General features: G+C 41.0%; 1 protein-coding gene across 2 annotated transcripts in view; it reads left to right on the plus strand.

Moving 5' to 3' along the window:
- The first annotated feature begins 1,631 nt into the window (after nucleotides 1-1,631).
- Nucleotides 1,632-18,132, plus strand: part of LOC128699220 (apolipoprotein D) — a 141,414-nt gene continuing 124,913 nt past the window's right edge. Inside the window, exon 1 of one of the 2 annotated variants that reach the window (XM_070096559.1) lies at nucleotides 1,632-1,707. The gene's annotated coding sequence lies outside the window, so the exon portion shown is untranslated. Of the gene's footprint in view, nucleotides 1,708-13,014; nucleotides 13,070-18,132 lie in introns of those variants that run through there. The other variant, XM_070096560.1, reaches the window with a different exon arrangement.

Genomic DNA, 18,132 nt, shown 5'->3' on the forward strand with positions numbered 1-18,132 from the left:
GGAGATTAACACGAGCACACTTAGCAGCTGAAACACCACTTTGGAACGCCATGCAGCACGATTCGGATCGTAATTCGTTGCGTATTAACTCACTAAGTTGCACGAAGTTATATCAATAAGAGCATGTTGATACTCCATGCTAACTGAATTAGTGATTCGCCAGCAACGCCGTAGAGAGAGTCAGGACAAGTTTTGTAAAGTATACCCAGTTACCAGATGCCTAACACGCACAGGTGGCATACCCAGCCAACACTACGCCAGCAATACGCTCAACTTACAAACAGCTGTAAGCAGTAGCACGGAAACAACGTCAGCAGTCCTGCAGCATAAGAAAGAAACGCAAATGCAGTGTAGAGGATGCAGTGGATTCCGAACAGGCACTAATATTACGAACACAAGTGGTATTTTAAAGTCCTGTAGCATCTGGTCGTAATGAATTCAGCAAGGCACACAGCAGGACAGAGTAAGGGCAAGACAAACACAGTGGGGGTAGATTTCTTTACCTATGTATTCCGTCACCGATATTTACACTATGTGCTATATTAATGATTAAAGAAGTCAGATTATAATCGTGCATTCCAGAGCACTTAAAGCAGTAGTGGTCACGACCACTGCTTGTGGAAGTCTGCCACAGCCAGGAGGGCTGCAATAACCGCCATCTTGGCTGAAGCAGCCGGTTTCCACGTGATTGGCAGATTGAATTGAAAAATAAGCGCAGCAGTGGGACCCCAGAACTGCTACACTCTAAATTACCAGTTCACTGTTAAAGAGGGCATGCCAAATGGTTGTGTGATGAATGTCGAATAAAATGTAACATACTCGGTGCATACCACATAGTGTCTGAGTAATTTCAAATTTAACACTTCAGGCCATAACCTTTAAAACATAAGAAGGTAGAAGTACAGCAGCAGGCCTAGCAACCCACTCTTTCAGGTCCATCCAAAATCCATCCCTACACCTATACATATGTCCAACCTACAGTAATATTAAGCGGTAACAAATTGTTCTTTATACAAATTTTTTTCACTTCCTCCTCGGTTGTGTGCAGTGTGTCCAGCACTTGCTGGTGCACCCTACCACCTCGGTTTGCTGGGAGCCTCTCTGTCTCCACTGTGAATTCCTCCCTGAATCGGGAGCTGAGCTGCTCACATATCTCCTGGTCGTTCCCTGTGAACTCCCCTCTTTCCTTCCTCAGCCTGATTGCCTGGTCATTGACTGTTGTGTGTGTATGTGTGTGTGTGTGTGTGTGTGTGTGTGTGTGTGTGTGTGTGTATGTGTGTGTGTGTGTGTGTGTGTGTGTCTGTGTGTGTGTGTTTGTGTGAGTGTGTGTGTGTGTATGTGTGTGTGTGTGTGCATGTGTGCATGTGTGCATGTGTCCATGTGTGAGTGTGCGTGCATTCTAGGGGATGCCTGCGTAATTATCTATTGTAACTACGCAGTTCCGTTTCCGGGTTTTGAGCTTCGCCTCTTGAGCCGTATATTAACATTCTGTTTCCGAACGTGATCTTTTGATATCATATCTGGCGTTATCTGTTATTATCATATCTATTATTGAAGGTGGACGCTATCATGACCTCCACATCGATGTTTCCGCTTGTTATTACAAACTAATATTACCAAAGTGACTCCTGACATAGTGACACCTCTGTGGTTCCTCGTAGTGTTCACCTTCCATCTGTCTCTCCCACCAATTTACTTTGCCCTAAGGTAAACACTTGCTTCTACACTCCTATTTGATAGTTTATATATTGTTATCATGTCTCCTCTTTTTTTTATAGCGTCGTGAGGCTAATTCTCTCTTATCTTTTTTTCTCGTGGTTCCCGTTTTTCATTTCCGACACCAGAATAGTGCCCAATGTTCGTAGAATTTTCGTTTCCCTATTCTTTTTAATTGTGGACTTCACAGTGGCAAAAACTCAAACAGCGAACAGCACTCTAAATGACGTTCATACATGTGTTAGTGTGTCTCGGAGGTTGGTTGCGATGTTTATTCAGAGATAATTTTTTTGGTTGCATGATCGACTGAGATGAATTCCTCCCTTGTAATACATTCCATCCAGTCTCATTTCTCTTCCTTCCAGTTTCATTACAATGCATTGGTTGGTGGTGAATTCATGAGTTTACTTTTGTTTTGGCAATGACTGCAAAATGTCCAGGTCGTCGCGTGGATTCTTGAAGCTTTTGTTTAATGTCCAGGTAGTCGTATAGATTCTTGAAGCTTTTGTTTAATGTCCAGGTCGTCGTATAGATTCTTGAAGCTTTTGTTTAATGTCCAGGTAGTCGTATAGATTCTTGAAGCTTTTGTTTAATGTCCTGGTCGTCGCGTGGATTTCTGAAGTTTTTATATTGCAGATATAATGTGCATACCAGGAATGATACAGGATCTGAGGAGATAATTGAGGGATCTTGCTTTATTAAAAGAGAAAACTGTCTCTCACCTCGAGCTGTGTAATTTTCAATTTCCTCATTGCACTCAATAAATTAAGCTTCCGTGTAAAAACTAAGAGAATGCTTCTTCTGATAGGCTTTAAACTTTAAGTGCTAAAGAATCTTGCTTGAAATGATTATTGTATTGAACTCGGGTTGTGTTGGCGCCAATTTGCCAATTTTATAGAAAAGTAACATCAAACTGAACTTTTTGAAAGACACAAAATCAAGTTTGTTTTCTAATAGGGTTGTAGAAAATTTCTGCATAGAACAGAGCCGGCACACTGTTAGGTACACTGCTCTAAATTTCCTCCAAGGCATTTATTTCTAACCTCAGAAAGACTTATCCGATAGCTTAGTGAAGGCAGCCGCAACACCAGGTCAGGGCAGCTGTCCTCTCACCAACTTTCTATAGATCATTCCCGATATTGATTTCCAAGCGGTAAGTACTGTAGATAAGTGATAGGCTAAGATTTTGAACGGATATTAATCCCGGAGGGTTAGCCACCCAGGATAACCCAAGAAAGTCAGTGCGTCATTGAGGACTGTCTTATTTTCCATAGTGGTCCTTCAATCTTGTTCCTCAGGATGCCACCCACACCGGAACGACTGTATTATCTTCGCGCGTTCAACTTTAACAGATAGTTTATTTCATTCTGGTATTATTTTATTTGCAAAAAAAAATGCTTACATTTTTTTAGCATCTGCCTCGCAGATACAGTATATTATGTCAAGGTATGGATGCCTTTAGCATTTTAAATGGTTTTTCTTGTCTGAGTGTGTCAAAGCCATTTAATATCATTGTAGTTTAAGAGCTCACAGTCTTCATTTTCTAAGAGAGAAAAGGTCGATGCTTTGAATCGTTCATTATCCTGGTCTCAGACTGGGCTCCGGGGGCTGTGATCCCCAAAATCTTCTCCAGGTACTTTGTTTCTGACTGATGGTATGAGTTTGTGAGCTATTTTCTGTGTCCTCGCCAGTGTGTCTTCACTGTGCTTGAGGATTCTAGCTAGGAAATCTAGCATTCTGTTAGCTCTTAGCTTGTAAATAAAATTAGGAACTGTTATGCTCTAGACTGTGTAATGTAAATAAAAGTTCTGGCTCCTAAGGGTAAACAACCTGCCTAGTCTAAAGGGATTTATATTATTTAAAATAGAAATGGGGGCCTGTCCGGGATGCTCAGGACTAATACGCATCCAGTTTCAGAACAAGTCCCTTAAACTGACATTATATATGGAGCGTTTTTTATACAAAATATTTTCTACAATACACTGCATAATAGAAACCTCCAAACTTAACCTTGTAGAACCCTGTATAAAAGAGAGAGAGAGAGAGAGAGAGAGAGAGAGGATAAAGTTAGAGTAAACATGAGTCAGCTACAAACTTATATTAAAACTGTCTGACTAAGAAGATTAACTCAGAAATTCTTGTTTGCTGTTTATTCACTAGGTCTTGTTAAGTAATGGTATGTTTTCAGGCTCAGGTGCTGGTGAAATAGATTTATACCATTACATGTTAAAACTATACATGTATATATTTGTATATATATATATATATATGTATATATATATATATATATGTATATATATATATATATATATATGTATATATATATATATATGTATATATACATATATAACAAAAAGGCACAATACCGTGACTGGAACGATACACAAATAACCCGCACATAAAAGACAGAAGCTTACGACGACGTTTCGGTCCGACTTGGACCATTGACAAAGTCACACTAACAGAGGAGGAGCAGAACGGCTATATATAGGCAGGAAGAGGTGGAGGTAGTAGTAGTGGTAGAAGTAGTAGCAGTAGTAGTACATCCTATTGACTGGTCTTCTGCTAAAACTGTCTTCCCTACTTCCAACTCGAACAGTCGCCGTTTAGTTGAATCCTCTCTTATACACAACTTTCCTTGTATGAACCTTAGCCCTGGCTTCGTCTCTGTAGATGCCTTCCTCTCCCACTACATTGTAAAATGCTCCAAACTTCAGAACACCCGTGACTTAACCTGAATCCTCATTTTTTCTTCTTCTTCTTCTTTTTCTTCTTCCTCTTCCCCTTTCCTCTCTCCTTTTCTCCTCTGGGTTGTCTTTCTCTCTCCTGTCTCGTGTTTCTGTTCCTTCTTTATTTTATTTCACCACTTCCCCTTTCACGCACCTCGGTGCGCTTGCTCTCCCTCTGTGGGTTTCTAGCTCTCTTGCAGTGCTCCCCTTCCTTTGTATTTGACTGGCTCGTCTTCCTTTTTCCCACTTCTACCACTACCACTACTACTACCTCTTCTTCTTCTACTACATCTACTGATGAAATTAGACACATGTGCGGCGTCTGGTTGTCTTTGTTGTGGACGTTTCGCCATCCAGTGGCTGGCTGGATGGCGAAACGTCTACGGTGGGGATGCCCGGGTGTTGTGCGTGTGTCATTTCATCCTGTCGGTATTATATACAATTCTTGTACTACTACTACTACTACTACCACTACTACTACCTCCACCTCTTCCTGCATATATAGCCGTCCTGCTCCTCCTCTGTTAGTGTGACTTTGTCAATGGTCCAAGTCGGACCGAAACGTCGTCGTAAGCTTCTGTCTTTTATGTGCGGGTTATTTGTATATATATATATATATATATAGACACACAAACACACACACACACACACACACACACACACACACACACTCCTGCATCTTATGTAATATATCTAGATTTCCAGAAGGCCTGCGAGAAGATCCAAATAAAGACTCATGATATTAGGGGCTAAATTCAAACCAGAATCTGTGAGTGACTCATAAGAGGACGTCGGGAGTGACTCATCAAGAGGGAGACAGAAGCGGTTTTGAACAGCTAAGTTTGTGAGTGGTTGAACGCACTGAGCGTAGTCGTTCCTCAAGGTTTCCTGCTCTGGCTAATCATCTTCAAAAAAATAAAAAACGTAAATGATCTCGAAACAGGACTAATATCTAAACTCGGAAAGTAGGAGGATGACAGACAATATGAAAAAAAAAGTTGTACCCACAAGCAAATACAGACGTAGAGATTTTTTTGATAATGTAACGATTTGACCGGAGATGTCGAGCATCATGTTAATTCCTTGAATCATGATAACGCTGGGACATACTGCCTTCTGAAGTTGTATGTCCTGACACAACGCACGATTTTACAACCGGTTAAACAAATGCTTAATAAATACAGGATTAAACATACATACGGCAAAAATAATGGATTGTTGTAGCTACTGGAAATCTGGTCATAGTTCATGGACTACCCAGGAGGACTGGTAGATGATGGACTACCTAGGAGGACTGGTAGATCATGAACTACCCAGAAGGACTGGTAGATCATGGACTACTCAGGAGGACTGGTAAATCATAGACTACCCAGTAGGGTTGGTAGCTCATGGACTACCTAGAATGACTGGTAGCTCATAGACTACCCAGGAGGAATGGTAGATCATGGACTACCCAGAAGGAATGGTAGATCATGGACTACCCAGGAGGACTGGTAGATCATGGACTACCCAGGAGGACTGGTAGATCATGGACTACCCAGGAGGAATGGTAGATAATGGACTACCTAGAATGACTGGTAGATCGTGGGCTACCCAGGAGGACTGGTAGATCATGAACTACCCAGAATGACTGGTAGCTCATGGACTACCTAGAATGACTGGCAGATCATGGAGTACCCAGGAGGACTGGTACCTCATGGACTACCCAGGAGAACAAGTAGATCATGGATTACCCAAGACAACCGAGTCTTGTAGTAGTAAGAGTAGCAATGGTTGTTGTAGCAGTCGAAATAAAAACTATATCCACCTTTCCCAATATAATTCTATGAATGTTTCTCATGGCAATTTTCTTCACTGATTTTTTTTTTTTAAACCGGTAGTTAGTGGAGAGAGTGAGAGCGTCATCTACCATACTATCATTGCATCAGCTGTCTAGACAGAAGTAAAATTAGGTAGGTTCTGTTTAGTTGTCAGTAGATAGCTCTGATATGGAGAGTAAGGTCTCTTGTTATAAGATTAGGTGAAAAGATAGGCCAGCTTGAATGTATGGGCCAGTAGGCCTGCTGCCTTTTCCTTCTTTCTTATAATTTGATCAATGAATCTCAGCACGGTTTTGGAAAGAGGCGTTCTTGCCTAACTAACCTCTGTCACCGAGGTATTCGAGGCTGTAGAGCACGGTAGAAAATATGGTATTGTGTATATTGACTTAAGGCTTTTGATAACGTTCCACACAGGATAATGATGAAGAAAGGAGCAACACATGGTGGAGATGAATGTTATAAAATACCCACATGGTGGAAATATAAACACAAAAACAGTATAATTTGATCCTTTATTGACTACGTTTCGCCCACACAGTGGGCTTTATCAAGTCACCCAGGTAGATCTATTTGTGACTTGATAAAACCCACTGTGTGGGCGAAAGGAAGTCAGCAAAGGATCACATTATACTGTTTTTGTGTCTATTTTCCGGCAACACATGGTATAGGAGAAGAAATTATTTCCTGGGCTGAGGCATGGCCGACTGACAAGCAACACAGAGTTTACATAAATGGAGAGAAATCAGAAAGGAGACTCGTTACCAAGTAATGTTCCACAGTGGTCGGTATGGTGACTTTTTGTTTACAATCTCCATAAACGACATGATGAGGGAATAAACTGCGACACGAGGGAGTTTTCTGATGATACTAAAATAGACAGTTAGATAATTTCTGATGAGGAGACTAGAGAACTACGGGATGACCTGGATTAGTTGATGTTGTGGTGTGAGGAGTGGCAGATGCAATTTGCTGCAGACAACTGTAAGGTTCTTACCCTAGAAAATGAAAATAACTATGATACTTGAAAGCTAAATAATGTAGATCTTAGCTAGAGTGAATGCGAAAAAGATATTTGAACTCTGGCTAGCAGAAATTTAAAGCCAAGTACACAAGTGTTTGCAATGAGATTAGTAGAATTCTTGGCTTCATATCAAGAAGTATAAATAATAGGAGCCCTCAGGTTATACTTTAACTTTATATATTCTTGGTGAGGCCTCGTTTAGATTATGCTGCTCAGTTTTGGTCCACGTAATATAAAATGGTCAGAAATGCACTGGAAACATACGGAGAAGAATGACGAAGTTAATAATAATAATAATAATAATAATAATAATAATAATAATAATAATAATAATAATAATATCTTTATTTTCTACAAGTATATGTACAAGGTATACAGACCATAGTTGACATCAATGACATACTACTATATAGAAAGCTGCTTGTTATGCAGAGCATTTCTGGCAAATTAGGCCAGTTTTGTTCCAGGATGCGACCCACACCAGTCCACTAACACCCAGTTACCCGTTTTACTGATGGGTGAACATAAACAACCGGTGTAAAGAAACACACCCAATGTTTCTACCCTAGTTGGAAATCGAACCCCGACCCCTCGCCGTGAAGCGAGAGCTTTAGCCACCAGACCACGGGTGAGTGTTAGGTGTGGGTGGATATGAGTTGGACCTGCCAAACAGAGAAAGGAAGAATGCCAACATTCCATTACGGAAATTATTGAAATATATTTCGACGATGTAACTCTGGTACGGCTAATAATAATAGTAATAATAATAATAATAATAATAATAATAATAATAATAATAATAATAATAATAATAATAATAATAATAATAATAATTATTATTATTATTATTATTATTATTATTATTATTATTATTATTATTATTATTATTATTTATTATTATTATTATTATTATTATTATTATTATTATTATTATTATTATTATTATTATTATTATTATATATGCAAGAGCACTTAACGGCCTGAGCTTGCTACTATCTGCAGCTCATAAGACTGCCATCCCCACGAGCCCCGTGAGGGCGGGGAATGTGGCTAGGCCTGGGGACACTTGGTCCCAAAGATGAGGAGGTACTTGTACCTCCTCCCATGGGAGACTTAATCCCTTCTGAACACCTGATAATTATTGTAAGAGACGACCACTAAAAGGCTACATTGCCTAATTTAAATACGTTCACTAGATTTTTGACACACAAGTGTTGAAAGTGTCAGGTTGTGGTAAAGCGCCGATCTCACGTCATCGGGCGGAAACCAGCAGAGAAGAAAAAACTTGGTGGACCACAATCAATATCTCGCTGCCCAGGAAAAATCTTGAAACCCCGCTTAAGCCACAATGGTCTCCTGTTTTAACGAGGACATTTAAATATAGAATCGCTTGAGGCTCAAATAGCAGGAGGTCTGAAGCTGGTTGGATCATGGATAAACACCATGTAATAGACATTGGCTGCGCAAGTGGACTATGGGCTCGCAGAACCTTCAGGGGTACGTGATATATGTAATGCATATATCACTGGAAAAGTCCAAATGAATAGTCTCAGTATAAGACAGGAGCGATTTTGTGCGAGTAACATACTCTCTTCTCCTAGGTAGAATAATGTACATAGACGAGGAACCTTCTTTGTCACGTAACTCACTGGTAAAGTTTGAATCCTGGACTGGGCGAGTCGGATGAGAAAGTCTCCTTAAACCTGCTGCCCATGTTTACCTATCTGGAGGGTGTTTTGGGGGGTCAATGCCCCCGTGGCCCGGTCCATGACCAGACCTGGGTGTTAGACGGCTGTTGCTGCTCGCATCCTGGGGAAAGAGTCTTCGTATGAACTAAGGTTGTACAACCGCTCCTAAACCTGGAAATCAAATGTGTAATAAAACAATATATGTCTACAGTGTGACTCCATGTTGACTGAACCACTGGACAATCAATTCTTTATGAACAAACCTCGAATTCTGCCCATAGTTAAGATGTTAGGATCATGCCACCCAAACTTTACTATGCTTCGAAACTGGTGACAGTTTCGAAGACTAGAAAAAAAACTTCAATCGCAGGTCTTAAATATACTATGGGGAGAGGAACTCAAAACAGGTGAAATTCTCGAAACTTTAAATCACTTTGCCAAGTGATTCACTTGGCAAAGATGACAGGAAGATATTCACAACAATTTTAGGTAAGTCTCACCTACTGCCTCTCTAAAACATTGGTGAGGGCAGTAGATAACAGCCACTTTCACCAATATACTAGTGACTTAAGAGCACTGTTAGCTGAAGCTAACAGTGCTCTTTTTCTAGTCTTTGTAGACGCCATCTTGTTGAATTGTCCATCGCACACAACATTTCTAATATGAAGCTTAACTCCTGTTTACTTTCTGTTGATGTTTGTTTTTTTCAACACATTATATCATATACTGTTCTGCAGAACACATCTCACTTGATTTAACCTCTTGATTTAACCTCTTCGCCTCCCAATCTGTTTCTTCAGAATACTCTTCACCTGACTAGTCTTCTGGTAATCTCTTCACCGTACCTGTCTTGTGACTTTCTCCTCACCTCTTAACCTAACCTGCTGTCTGGTTCTCACCTTTTCGCATCAAATTATGACTTACCAATACTCCAGGTAAGCCAAAACGCCATCTACAGTTTCTTTTCTTTAAATTTGAGTTAATAGCTAAGCGGACATCACTAACATTTCACATTAAAATATGTGAATATATGGCTAGAAGTACACTTCCAAATACAACCATCACAGAAAATTCTAGGACACTGTAATGATTTTTATTTTTAATCAGGGTGGAAACCTTATATTAGATACACCAGCGCTTCCTTAACCTGATCAAAAACTTGAAGTGGCTTTAAAATTAGGATGGACAGAAGTGAGAATTATGGGAACCTTCCTAGCATGTGCTGTGCTCCACTATGCTTACATCTTCATATTCTTATAAATTACCGAAAAGTTGATGAATAAGGCACTTGTCCAACACCTGGGGTATCTCTGTTGAACAGACGTTTCGCCCAACAGGGGCTCTCTCAGTTTAATACATAGATACGAGAAAGGTAATGGCGTGAAAAAGCGAAGGTGGAGCTTGCTGGTCAATATGCAGTTTAATGTGATGGTCGTTGAAGCAGTGATCAGATTTGATGTGCAGTGAAGCAGTCCTCATGAAGCAGTGATAATAGTGGTCATGCAGCAGTGACAGTAGTAGTCATGCAGCAGTGACAGTAGTGGTCATGTAGCAGTGACAGTAGTGGCCATGCAGCAGTGACAATAGTGGTCATGCAACAGTGGCAGTAGTGGTCATGCAGCAGTGACAGTAGTGGTTATGCAGCAGTGACAGTAGTGGTCATGAAGCAGTGACAGTAGTGGTTATGCAGCAGTGACAGTAGTGGTCATGAAGCAATGACAGTAGGGGGCCACGAAGCAGTAACAGTAGTGGTCATGGGTAAGGTTTGCAAGTGGAGGTGTAATTAATTTGATGGATGAGTCTTGGAGTTTTATGAACCAAGCCAGAACTAAAGTGATATCGAAGCTCTCAGTGACTGTTATCGTGGTATTAGATGTAACGATAATAGTTTATTATAAACATTTGAGTCCCCGGAGTCCTTTATGATCATTTTGGTGTTGTTTTGATTCATCACGTGTCCACTTGAGCTCCTTTGTATAACACACGAAATATCCAGTCATTTACTAGTCTCCCCAATGTAAACCCAGTCACAGCCTCCACATGGTATCAGGTAAACTCTCACACTGGATTGTGCAGTTTCTTTTGGCTTGTTCCTTGCGAGGTACTCTGTAGTAATAGACCTAGTAGCAGCAGTAGCAACTTCGACCTTACCATAACCTGGAGAATAATAAATATTTTCGGTAGCGTAAAGTACGTGTTGATGATGTTCTCTGTCCTGCTAGACAGTGTTTTCTTCTTGCGGTAACTGATAAAGTGTTGTAAAGAAGAAAACACTTTTGGGTTTCAATATTACTAGCGCAAGCAACACTGCAACAGATAATTAGTATTGCTAAACACCAACAGAGTCCAGAACATTGCTCACACTCTAACCTAGGGTAAGATCAAAATAGCTACTACCACTACGGCTACTACCATTACGGCTACTACTACTACGGCTACTACTACTACTATTACTTCTGCTACAGCTACTACTTCTAGTACTAGTACTACAGGTACTATGACTCCTACTAATATAACTAATAATGTTAATACTACTACTACTGCCATCAAGAATCTCACCAAAAGGGAATAGAACAAACTACACAATCAAATGTAGGAGTGTAACATGTAGAGGCCTCAGTAGGGTTTATAGAACAAAAAAAGGCACAATACCGCGACTGGAACAATGCACAACTAACCCGCACATGGGAGAGAGAAGCTTGTGACGACGTTTCGGTCCGACTTGGACCATATACAAGTCACAATAACACACGAAAGTGAAGGCATAGAGAAGGAGAAAGAAGGACGCGGAGCAGTGGCAAAGGTAATGCTGGTAAAGAAAGTAGTGGTAGAAGTAGTAGTGGTAATAGTAAGTAGAGGGAGTAGTGGTAGTGACACAGGAGACAAAAAGAGGTAGCGATGCGAGGCTACAATAGGGGTTTACAGTGGGAAGACTTCTTGCATGTTTGAAGACCAGAGTCGAAGATCCATATACGAGAGACCATATAACCAACACTTGTGTTATGCATAGGAACTCAGGTGGACGCATTGAGAACTGGAATGGCACCAAACCAATCACAAAAAAAAAATCCAGAAAACCCGATGATCAGAATAATCTATTATTATTATTATTATTATTATTATTATTATTATTTTAACAGCCAAAACCATAGGATAAACACGGGGAACTTTCAATATCTCTGAAATTCTACCCTGGTTGATAAGCACGGTGACGCAGTTATCAGCTAAACTGCAGCTTTACTCGTGAGACTCATCCACGCAAGCGTGACCTCTTCTTTTTCTCCTTCATTGCATGTCGAACCTGTCTATTACTTTCACGGTCATCGCATTAAATTAACGTCTCCATTAGCAAGCCTCGCTACACGTATAAGACCACAATTATTGCTGGTCACAGCTACCTCTCTGGTTCCTTGAGTTACCCTCGTCATGTCTCTGAGTTATAAAGCACCCTGGTGGGTTTGACGTCTCTTAAATAAAAACAAATAGGTATTACAAGTATGCTTAATCGCTGGTGGAATTTGTCTCATCCAGACGAGCAAATCTCCAATAGAATTATTTGTGAGACGACTCATAAATGAGAGAGAGAGAGAGAGAGAGAGAGAGAGAGAGAGAGAGAGAGAGAGAGAGAGAGAGAGAGAGAGAGAGAGAGAGAGAGAGAGAGAGAGAGAGAGAGAGAGAGAGAGAGAGAGAGAGAGAGAGAGAGAGAGAGAGAGAGGGAGGACGTGATGATATATGTATAGAGACGTGATAGAGAATTCCTCAGCAGGATCAAGATTAAGTCTTACTATCCAATGTCATTTCCTAGTTTTCACACACTATAAAAATTAACACGAAACTAACCAAAAATAATTTTTGTGTGTGAGTGTGTGTGTGTGTGTGTTTTTTTTTCTGTAACCTCCTTTACATATAAAAACAGAATTTAATGAGAAACAAGACCAAAAAAATTGAAGAAAACCTCACCCAGTTCGACGCTACGAAGCATTAGCGTTGGTAGGAGGTGAGTTAGCACTTAACACATGGACACAGAGAGCGCTATTGCCTCTCACAGCTGGAGGTATCACCACCGCTGACACTTCTCCGTGTGTGTCCTGCCTGGTAAGTTTATATATCGCGTCTCTTTCGAATGTCTTTATTTAACATCTAGCATTTTGTTTCCTCGTAAGATTTATTATATTTTCATAAAAAATTAGGAGGTATTGTGGGTAAGAAAGTAGAAGAGGAAACGAGGTCAGGGATAAAAATCACCCGACACGAGTCCTGTCCTTGGCACCTTTAAAAGATTCGTAAGATTGTCATTGCGGCATTGGTTGTGACCTTGTAAACAAGAGGTCACCTTGTTAACAAGAGGTCACCTTGTTAACAAGAGGTCACTACAGACTGTTTTGTCGTGGGGGAGAGGGCGCACTTACTGCTAAAACTGACAAAGGTCTTTCTAGATTAATCACTCCTAGGGTGGTCCTGGTTTAATGGCAGAGGTAAGAGAAGGTGACTCTTAGGCGGCAGTTTTTCTCAGGATCTGGCAGGAAGTAACTTAACAGTTATTGGACAGTGTAGTGGCAGTGTTGGTACTGTTCTTGTGCAGTATCCTCATATATCCTGGCACTATTGGAGGTATCCCAGGTATAAGCGATGCCCAGCTATGTACTGTTGTCACTACTGTGACATGTTTGTATCAGGGACATTATATGTAGCCCAACAGAAGCTTTCGTGGTACCTGTTAGTAGCTGGCGATTGCTACTGTATAACTGTGTTAAGTCACATTACTTATCTTGATGTTACAATTGCGTATCTCATTTGTCTTGCAATTGATTGGACCAATAGGTTCGTCTGTCGCAGACTTGCAGACTTGCTGGTGTGGTGTCAGCTACATGTTTATTACTTGCAACTAATTTCGAAGCTTCACCTTCAACCTTGTTTCTTTTGCCACCAAGAAGGAGCCTAGACGATGGAAATAGTTTCGCCTACTGTGTAGTTAGTTTAGTTTAATATGTTTATTATGCACCCCATACCCATCCTGTGGGCGGTAGTCAAAAGATTACAGAGGTACATAATTGGTCCAGGGACTGGGCCTCAAAGTTTTGATAGCTAAGCAAGTTACAGAGGTAATGAATTCACAATTTACAAAGGTAATGAACTCACAATTTACAAAGGTAATGAACTCCAGGTAGGTCTAGTCACAATCATGACAAGTTACAAAGGTATTTACAGATTACAGAGGTACATAATGGGTCCAGGGACTGGGCCCCAGAGTTTTGATGGCTGAACTAGGTACAAGGTAATGAACTCACAAGTTACAAAGGTAATGAATATTGTAAGAATGGTTACTTATGTTTATACATGGGTACAATCATGAACAAATTTTAGAGTAATGAGCAATTCACACTTCCACACCCGGTCACAACTGTAGTGAGTTATTGGTGCAAATATTGATTGTTGAGTCACACACACACACACATACACACACACACACACACACACACACACACACACACACACACACACACACACACACACACACACACACACACATAAACACACACACACACACACACACACACACACACGCACACACACTCATACACACACACACTCATACACACACACACACTCATACACATACACACGCACACACAAACACACACACACACACACACACAGCAGAGAGAGAGAGGATCCAGTAGCGATCAGTGAAGAGGCGGGGCCAGGAGCTGAGTCTCGACCCCTGCAACCACAATTAGGTGAGTACAATTAGGTGAGTACACACACACACACACACACACACACACACACACACACACACACACACACAAACAAACACACAAACACACACACACACACACACACACACACACACACACACACACACACACACACACACACACACACACACACACATGTGGTAATGCTTTATTTACAGCTAGCAAAGTCAGGGTATTTCTCCAGAATGGTCTGTAATATACCACTGTGGATAAAATACTTAGCCATTTCTTGAACACTTCTGAGTGAGTTGTTTCTAAATTCATTTATTTATTGCACTCCAGTACATAATGACGCAGGGTGTGACAATAGTCCATCTGGCAAAGTTTACATTTCGTTTGGTCTACATCTGGTGGTGGTGATTTAACCTGCCAAAGATACTTGTAACCCAGCCGGAGCCGGGCAGTAGTGACATCCAAGAGTCTGCTTATTTTGTTGGATGCACCATAGACATGTGGCTCCTCCTGCATGATAGAATGATGATAGATGGACTCACTGGTGTCAATCTCCCTGAACCTTAAGTCCATAAAATTCAGTTGAAGTTCTTTTCGTATTATTATTCTCAAACTATTACCTGACAAGCCAAGATTGTAATCTACTCCCTCTTTGAAAGCATACAGCTTAGCCAATTTATCAGTTCTATCATGCATCTGAAGACCAATGTGAGATGGAATCCACAGCATGTGCACTGTGACTCCACTGTCCACAATCCTACCATACCTGTGTCTGGCTTCTGACACAAGCATGCCACAATTTATGCTTAATGAGTTGAGAGCATTTATGGATGACAGAGAATCAGTTACAATTAAACTGTCAGTCTTTGATACATAGATGCATTTCAGTGCAAGAAGTATGGCAAACAGTTCTGTCTGAAGGGTAGAAACCCAATTATTGATGCGTGCTCCAATTTCTTTAAGAGTGCCATCATTCTGTACGACAACAGCAGCACTACCAGCTGCACCAGTGGATTGGTGAACAGAACCATCAGCGTAAATAATTTGCGAGAGTGTGAGCTGTGTGACTAAGTTATTAATACAGCGTAAGGCCTCATGTTTGGCTTCAAGGCGAAGTTTTGGTTGTGATTTAAGAAGTAGTTTGGGGGGAAATGGAGGAATGGTAGTTTGGAATGGGGTAATATTCCATGGAGCGGAGAAGTGCCGCTGTTGCCTTACTTGACATAGATCATGTATCTGATTCATGCGGAGGTCGGTTCCAGTTTTTTCGATCCATCTGGAGGAGTGTTCACCAGTGCTGAGGAAAGTTTGGAGGGCTTCTGTGCAGGGGTTTGAATGAGCTTGCCCGAGCATATTAACCCCAAATAGGATATTTCTTTCAGTAACACGATCTCTGATGCTTGGAATATCAAGTTCTTTTTGCATATTTAAAATTTTGGCAGTACGAGGGCATCCTAAAATGATCCTCATTGCTTCGTTCTGCAGTTTTTCCAGCCCTCCAAGCTTCCAGTCAGACACAAGAGCAAGTAGTGGCGCAGCATAATCAACCAATGATCTAATATAAGCAAGATACATCATTTTCACAATTTTAACATTAGCACCATACCTGGGGTGAAGCCCTGCCACAACTCTAAGTGCTCTTAGTCTTTCTTTGTACTGGCGACAAAGTCTTGTTACAACAGGTCCATGTAGTGGAACCTCAAAGCCTAGATACCTGTATCTGCTTACATATTCTAGAAGAGACCCATCATGCAATTGGATCTGACGAACTGTGCCTGTCTGTCGAGGAGGACGCCTATTGGGTATCTTTGTTTTATCAGTAGAGATTATCAACCACAGGTCCTGACACGAGGTTAGTACATGATTAAGAATGTTTTGGGTGTTGGAGAATCCAGTGGTGTGAATCATTATATCATCAGCAAAACTAATCACATAATGATGGGGCTGACTAGGCATAGCATTAAGTAATGCATTAATTAGAATATTGAACAGTGTGGGACTGAGCACACCTCCCTGTGGGTTCCTAATTCAAAGTCTTTAGTTACACTTCTATGTCCCTGGAACAACACAGACGATTTTCTGTTGGACAGGTAGCCTTTAATCCAGCGGAGAAGCCATCCTCCAACATCCATTCTGGCAAGTTCACTAATGATTACATGTCGGTTGGCTACATCGAAAGCGGATTTAAGGTCAAGGAAGGTAGTGTATGAGCTGTCAGTGTGCAGGGTGAGAAAGGTGGCTATGCAATGATGCACGCTCCTTCCATGCATGAAACCATGTAACCGGGGAGACAAAAATTGTTTGATTCTGTACATGAGACGATTAAGAATCATTCTCTCAAATGTTTTACACAAGCAGCTAGTAAGAGATATTGGGTGAAATGCATTTTGTTGATTGGGCTTAGGAATTGGAATGATGAGGCTGTAGGCGAAACGTTTCATCAAATATCGGGGTCTTAGGAATAGCGACCTCAGCAACATTAATAATTGATATAATAGCATTTTGAACTCTTTAATAATGTCATTCCCTGATGCGATATCAAAATCAGCTGCTATTAAGAATAACCCCTTCCCCCAGTCCGCATTCTTTAAGATACATGCATCCCCACTGATGATGATGGGTGTTGAAGTCACTGACAATTGGTAACGGTGGGAGAGTTAATGAAAAAGTAAGTTAAGCCCATCAGCATCCAGTGCCTCGGAGTCATGACAGTATGCTTCATTGAATTTAATTCTGCATGTGACTATGTTGACAGTTGAATTCAATAATAATCCATTTGAAGGCAATTTATTGCGGACACAGATGGCGACTCTCTGACCTTCATTTCTTCTATACAAGAGCAGCACCGTCTACAACTGTAGTGGTTAGAAGTGTCTATTGTAGACAAACAACTGATAGTCGATAAAGTCCTATCAGCAAAGAAAGTTGCGCCTGATTGTCCGTAAAGCCACGACAGTTTCATTATAAGATAGGGTACGTGTTAGTTTAGGAGTGTCGGTTCTTGTGAGAGCGATATACTGTAGCATTTTTGTTCCCACGTGGAAAGGGTCTGCTGGACCTATCACGGTCCCGGTGAGAGATTTCTAGACTTAGAGTATGAGTCTTTTGAAGACGATCTCGGTAGAGTTCGTCTTTGCGGGACCCAATGTTGTTGGCTGTGGCTGGTTCGTTGGCGTGCTTCGCTTCTTCCCTCTCTCTCTCTCTCTCTCTCTCTCTCTCTCTCTCTCTCTCTCTCTCTCTCTCTCTCTCTGTGGTAACTACAAGTCACGATTTAAACCAAGTACTCAAAGTCCTCTTCTGGTAAAAGATTCGCTGCAGCCAGAGTTCATGGAAATATAAACACTTAAGCAGTATAATGTGATCCTTTATTGACAACGTTTCGCCCACGCAGTGGGCATTATCAAGATCTGTTTGTGACTTGATAAATCCCACAGTGTGGGCGAAACG

The sequence above is a fragment of the Cherax quadricarinatus genome, chromosome 54 (genome assembly GCF_038502225.1).
Source record: "Cherax quadricarinatus isolate ZL_2023a chromosome 54, ASM3850222v1, whole genome shotgun sequence".
Classification (NCBI taxonomy): Eukaryota; Metazoa; Arthropoda; class Malacostraca; order Decapoda; family Parastacidae; genus Cherax; species Cherax quadricarinatus.